This window comes from Sciurus carolinensis, chromosome 4, assembly GCF_902686445.1.
Source record: "Sciurus carolinensis chromosome 4, mSciCar1.2, whole genome shotgun sequence".
In the NCBI taxonomy this organism is placed as follows: domain Eukaryota; kingdom Metazoa; phylum Chordata; class Mammalia; order Rodentia; family Sciuridae; genus Sciurus; species Sciurus carolinensis.
In genome coordinates this window covers 119,498,017-119,505,553 of record NC_062216.1, presented here as the reverse complement: position 1 = coordinate 119,505,553, position 7,537 = coordinate 119,498,017, and positions in this window count along the sequence as shown.

Genomic DNA, 7,537 nt, shown 5'->3' with positions numbered 1-7,537 from the left:
TTTCAAATTCTCAAATAAAATTTGTAATGGACCAAATTAAATTATTAAATTCCCCAGAAATGTTATAATGAAACATGAAATCTATGAAATACAGAAATTACTAAAATACTCTTATTTTAAAAATTTGAAAATACATGCAAAATGTTATACTAAAATATTAATCCTATAAAATGTAGAGTTATTAAAATAATACTCTTATTTTTTAAACTGGAAAAATAAGTCCTGTGGTCCTACATAAAAAAATATTTTGCTTGTTCTCATCTATGAAAATAAAATTATAATTTTATTATCAAAGTCCATCTCCCAAAATGTAATTTTTATATTCTAGTTTATAATAAGTTTTATGAATTGAAAGTGATTAATTGTATGTTAGAATCAACAAAAAATAGTCTTGTGGATTTAATGTTTATGAAGACTGGATAATGCTATGTGTTTTTGTTAGATTGTTTTTTTAAAAAAAAATTTGTTTTTTTTTTTTTAGTTGTAGGTTGACACAATACCTTTATTTTTTTTATTTTTATGTGGTGCTGAGGATAGAACATCAGGCATGCTAGGGAGCACTCTACTGCTGAGCCACAACCCCAGCCCTGTTAGATTGCTTTGGTTAGTAATATATGGTTAATGCCAAGAGCAGTCTAGATTTTTGGACAGAAAATAACTTTTACATGAGTATAAAGTATTAAGACATAATATAGAAAATCAACTGTTTATTACCTATCATACTCTATTAAATGAATGGTATTCCTAGTATAGGCAGACCAATTTTGCCTAACTACCCATCCTACTTACCTGCCTCCTAGTTTATTATGTCAGTTCAAGTCTCATCTGTCACTTGCTGTATCAACATCTGATGTTGATAACTTAGCATACAAAAAGTCCTCTGTAGATAACATAAAGTACAAAGAAGTGTTTTTAAAATGTTAAGTTCTAGATAAATGAAAGTTAAACCTGATTTTATTGTTGTTTTCTATGAAGGAGTGCCTTGCCTATGAAAACGATCTGAGTGACATCAGGTCTGCTCTCCACTGTTATCTCTCTCACACTCATGTTTTCTGTCCCATCATCATGAAATGCAGTTTCTTCTTGTAGATGTGGCAAAAGGAAAACTTTTAAATTTATTACATATGGTAATAATCAAACAAAATAGATTTCCTGGGATACCGAGATCTTTGTTGATAGCTCAATCCAAAATATGAAAGGTCAAAAATGGACTGTTAATTATTAATTGTTTAAAGATATGTTTATTTCTTATCTTTCTACTAGAGACTTTAGCATTTGGCTAAAGAAGAAAAGCAAATGAGCTTATTAAAATAAAATATCTAAAGTATATTAGTAATCTAAGGGAATAAAAGCTTTTATGCAAGTATAAAGTATCAAGTCATAATATAGAAAATCAACTTATTAGAAATGCAAATTTTATTACAACTCCAAAACAAAAGTAATTTCATGCAGGAATTCATAAAAAAATAAGCTATGTTAATCTGTATGTAATTGGTGCAGATCTGTATACATGAATACTAGGTTGATATGCCTTTTAGGAGGATTAATGAAAATTAAAATTTAAGGTTTTGTTGTTTTTTTACTTTTCTTTTTGGTCCCATCAGTTTCCTTCTCCTGGCATAGGACTTGTTTAGAAGCATTGGCAAGTGTATTAATTCTTTTGAGTAACCAAGACAACTTTAAATGAACCACTTCTGCTCTATACTTAATGACAATACAAGTTTAATTCATGAAAGAATGTTTCTATGTCTGAATTATTTTCAGGAATGCTTTGTAGGTATCATGATAAAGTCCCGCTAATAGTTTTGGATCCTATGGATAAGTTAGTGGAGGAGCAACTTTAGAAAAATAAGAAAGCCTAGTTCTTATTGATGATTTCTTTTAACTATGTACCCTTTAGATTTTTATCTGTGTATTTAAGTAGCTTCTTAACGTTTTCCTGGAAACCATAAATAAGACTATTTTATTATAACAGCTTTGTTGAATTTATAAATGACATGCAATAAGCTATGCATAGTTAAAGGATACATTTCAAGGTTTCAATAGATGTACAGAACATAAAATTATTGTCACAATAAGAAAAATAAATATACTAAACATACTTAAAAGTTTCCTTAGGCCTTTTTGTAATCTCTCTCTTCCCACCCCTCTTTCTAATCACCAAGCAACCACTGATCTACTTCTGTAACTATAGTTTTGAAATTTCTGTAATATTGGTATCATTGGAATCATACACTATATGTTCTTGTTCTGGCTTCTTTCTCTTAGCATCATTATTTTGATTTTTATCCATATTTTTCTGTATGCCAATAATTCATTACTTCTTTTGTGAAAAGTGATCCATTTTAGAACATACTGAAATTTATCTATCTAATCACCTGTGGATGACATTTGGGTTGCTTTCAAGTTTGACTATTAACAAATAATTGGTTATAAACATTTGCGTACAGTTTTTCCATTTCTCTTTTTCATTTACTCCTGAGTAAATAACCAGGAGTATATATCTGTGCCATATGGTAGGCCTATATTTGAACTTTTTATGAAAGTTTTTATATTTATTGAATTTTGTTTTATGGCATGGAATACGTCCTTGCTTGGTAAACATTCTGAATGTACTTCTAAGAAATGCGTATTACACTTTTTATTGGGTAGCACATCCAGTAATTGCCAAGTAGGTAAAGCTGGTTGAGAATGGTTTTCAAATTCCCTACATCCTTAGTGATTTCTGTGACTACTTATTATAGCCATTATTGAGAGGAGTTTGACAGTTTCTACTATGATTATAGGTAACAACCTACTTCTCTTTACAGTTCTATCAGTTTTTGATTCATATATTTTATTGGGTATATAAATGTTTAGAATAGCTATATCCTATATATGATTTAACTTATGTATTATTTATCTATCATATATACTTTTGATATTAATAAAGATACTAAATTTTTTTTCATTAAGGTTAATATGACATATATTTTTTCAGTCTTTTATTTTTAATCTAGTTGTGTCCATATTTAAAGTAAATGTCTTGTAGGCAATACTGAAGTGAATCACTCTGATAATTGATGTATTTAGACTTTTTATACTTAACTGATCATTGATAATATTGACCTTAACTCAGATATGTTGCTATTTGTTTTCTATTTATTTTTCCTTAATTCTATTTTTCCTTTTTTCTGTCTTCTTTTGGATTTTTATTCTAAATTTATTTTATGTCCTTTATTGAAATATTAGTTCTTTAAGTGGTTCCTTCCATGCTATTGTATACATTGAGATGTCTATTTTTGGTGATTTCTTGGCCAAGGTTTTTGCCCATCCCTTATTGGGTCTGAAAGGTCTCCACTTAATGTTTAATTTTAATATTACATGTTTTCATTCTGTAATATTCTTTGTGTGGTTAACACTCCTTATTTCTGTTTTAAGTTACTTCTATCCTTTTTGTCCCAGTTTTTCTATAATTGCTTTAACATATTTTAATATTCATTTAAGAATTTTTGGTGATTCTAACTTCTGAATTATGTGTAGGCCTTCTGGCACACACATAATTGAATGATTTTTCTCCTTGTTATGGTTCACTTTTTCCCCCCCATAATTTTTAATTTTATGCCAGATAATATAATCATAGGAATTGAAATAAATAAGGTTTTCCTTCAATGAGACCAGGACCTTTCTATACACAACTAGTGTGAGTGATGACCATGTTCAAATCAGTGGTTGTACAGAACTGAGACTGTGTCATACATTTAGTTTCTGGTCTCTTATTATTTATGATATTTTGAGCTCTAGACCTGTGTGTAGTATAGGACTCTGGGACCTAAGCATGAGAAGATTCTGGAGGTCATTTCTGCTTCAACTCAACCTCTGATATCCAGCACTGCTGCCCACATAGCAGTCAGTACTGTCCAGCTCTGAGTAAAAGTCCCACGGAAGGAGTCAGTGGATGGATGCAAAATTTACTCTGAATTTTGATCGTTTAGTGCTTCCAACCTGTCAGGAAAGCTGAACAGGTTAAAGATCCATCCTTTTCTTCCCACAGCTTCAGTTCCTTATGCATATGGCAGAGGCATTTCTCTGCACCACATTGTGCCAGACTTGGCAAATGCCCCTTGTGGTGGTAGATCTCTGTTCATCTAAGAAAGTAAATTTATCTCCTTCAGATCTCATGTGCGTAGTGTGTGTGTGTGTGTGCGTGTGTGTGTGTGTGTGTGTGTGCAATGTTGGACTATTATTTTTTTTATAATGGTCACAGAGAAGGATGATAAATTGTGACTATTTATATGCTAACCTGGCATAGAATTATTCTACCTTGTTTTTTGCAGGGAGTACTGGGGATTGAACTCAGGGACACTTAGCCCTCAAATCATATCCCCAGCCTCCCTCTGTATTTTATTTAGAGACAGGTCTCACTGAGTTGATTAGCATCTCACATTTCCTGAGGCTGGGTTTGAATTCAGGATCCACCTGCCTCAGCCTCCCAAGTCCCTGGGGTTATAGGCCACCACTGTGGCAAATTAATCTACTTTCAATAGTCTCTTTCTGTTTTATATTGTCATGCTGAAAAACCTCCAAGGACAGCAATGTTAGCTTTTTATTTTTCATGGAGGTGATGATCTAAAGCAGGTTTAGAAACATGGCAGAGTCCAAGTGGGAACTACACTCAGGAGACTGAATGCTATCCAGTTAAAGGAATGTGTGCTTGCATTCTCCCAACAGCCTCTTTCTTGATCACCATAATTCCTTCAAACAACCAGTTTTTCATCTATTTAAATTTCATAGACAAAATTCTTCAATTGTTTTTATCTCATGATACTGTGTGTGATTACTTGATATTTACAATTACTCAATAATTTAAACATTTACCAACATTCTCTCTAACCTGACATTGTCTATTTCGTATTTAAAGGACATCTGCTTTTAGACCATCTTCAGAAACTTTAAGTGTTTGCACCTTGGATTAAGCAGGATCTATTTGAGTTTCACTTTGGGAAACTTGCAGTCTCATTTCCCAAAGCTAGAGTAATAGAAAGTAAAAAGATTTTTTCATTAAATTTAGTTATCATGTTTTGGACACAAGAATATGTACTCTCAAGCTAAACTAACTGGATTCAAATCATGGAACTTCAACTTACTTTCTCTTTGAACTTAAAGAAGTTACTTGATAACACTGTGCCTTAATTTACCCTTTAAAAATTGACATAAGAAACTTACCTAAATGACAGGTTATGTAGTTTTAATTAATTGATATTTCAAATTAAGCGAAAGAGTACTTCAGACATGGTGTTATAAAAGCATTTGTTATTAATGCTGAGATTATTATTAATACTATGAGTCCCTACTACTTTTGAAATCTCCAAAAGGAGTTGGGGAAAGATGATGAAGTAGATAATGGCATTTCAGGAAGAGAAATATAATGTACTAAGTCACTGATAAAATCAAAACTTATAAAACCAAAAGCTTAGGTGTCGTAGAAGGAAAGAAGCTTTGTGAGATGAGAAAGTAATTTGGTGTGTGTGAGCACACTAGCAGATGAATGGAGCAAGGACTGGATCAAAAGACTGAATGATATGACAGTTTTTATATTTTAACATAATTTTAAGGCACAATTTTATGTTTAGGACAGAGTAAACAATATGGGAGACCCAAGACCTGGTGATTATGTAAACTTTGGGTGCAATATTTCAGATAAAGGGAGAGGGTTAGTACAAGGATCACACCAGTGAGAATAATAAGTGGGGAATAGGTTGGTGAGATCTTTTTGAGGTTTGGGATTTGAAGGCCAATTTAGTATGGTATGTGAAGGAAATGGGATAATTTAAGTAATTTAATTTAAGTAATTCACTGGCATTTCTAAGTGCTCAAAAAATATCTGTCAAAGGTATTAGAGATATTTTTGATTGGGTCAAACTTATACAAGGGAATCTTTACATTGGATCCTGAAGGACAGGTAGATTTCTAAAACCAGATGTTGTAGAAAGGAGCAGGCATTTCAGGGACTGAGTTTTTTTTTTTTTTTTTTTTCTTTTTTTAAGTCTTTTGAATTCCTCCAAGAGAAAATTCACCTTAGTTTTAGCAGCAAGAAGCAAGAATTCAAGATAGCATCTCACAGTCCAAATATTTATTCTGACATTTCAAGAATCAAAGACAATGACTCTTTGAATTTTCTTAGTTATAAATGCAAAGCTCAGAACAGAATGTTCCCACATCTGGAGATCCAGAGGAAAACACAATTACACAGTAAGAAGGAAGATATAAATTTCATCTTCTGTGTCTTAGGAACTATATTTGTATTTATCAATGTGCTATACATTTATGCATTTTAATCATTTAAAAATATTTCATGAAATAAGCAAAAATCAATCATATATTTATTAAAAAAAAAAAAAAAAGCCCAAGCAGCTCTGGGATGTTTGTTGCATGCATATAGTCTTTGTAGGCTTTTGTACCTTGAGTGTCTGAGTAACTTGGCATTCAAATCTTTGTCATTTTTATTTTTTTTTAAAGAGACAATTATATGACTTTTACATATGAAGTCATTGATATTTAAAATATTTAATATCAAAGAAAAATAAAGTGGTATTTTAGCTCTAATTTATAAACATGCCTGTAACTTTCTGACATTTTTTTGAAAAATCACATAAAACTTTTGTTTACATCACTCTTCCTTTTATTTCTAATTTTATTATATCCTGTTACTATTACTATACAGTAATTCTTCTTCTAAAATATGTCCGTTATAAAATGTAGGTTAGGTGTCAGACTAATGGATGATAGTGGCCTTTTTTCTAGAAAATAACATTATTTCTGAAGCTTATGTATATTTATAATATCACTTCTCATTGGTAGATAAGGATCCTTGCCAAATACAAGAGTAGGCACAGGTCTAGAATGTAAGATTTATGTACAACTTATACAAGGTCTGATGAACAGTGCCTTTGGGAAAGGAATTGCTCTTCTGTCTTCAACATTTTCACAGAAAAGCTTGGATAAACCCACAATTCACAAGGAAATAAGTGTTCCCTTTGAGGAGACAGTCTCATTTATCACTTGTGGTTCACTCAAACACGAGGAGTTTGGATATGAAAATACGACTATGTCCCAAATGTGGATATGTTAAAGCCTTGGTCTTCAAAAGTGCAGGAATGCTAGTGGGGAAATCGGTAAGGAGAGATTTAAGAATGTATAAAACAGAAGTTAAAGATAATGGAAGAGCCAGGTACAAGTGGTGCATGCCTGTAATCCCAGTGGCTTGGGAGGCTGAGGCAGGAGAATTGTGAAGTGCAAGGTGCTAAGCAATTCAGTGAGATCATGTCTCTAAATAAAATACAAAATAGAACTGGCATGTGGCTCAGTGGTCAAGCGTCCCTTGAGTTCATTCCCTGGTACCACAAAAAAAAAAAAAAGAAAAAAAAAGGGATAATGGAAGAGTAAGCTTACAGATACATGGTGGGGTTTTCACGTGGTAGTAAGTGCTCATTTGAGTTTCATGAGAAAAACTATAGCACTATAATTGTGATACAAGTTTGCCTGGCTGTGTGACTGA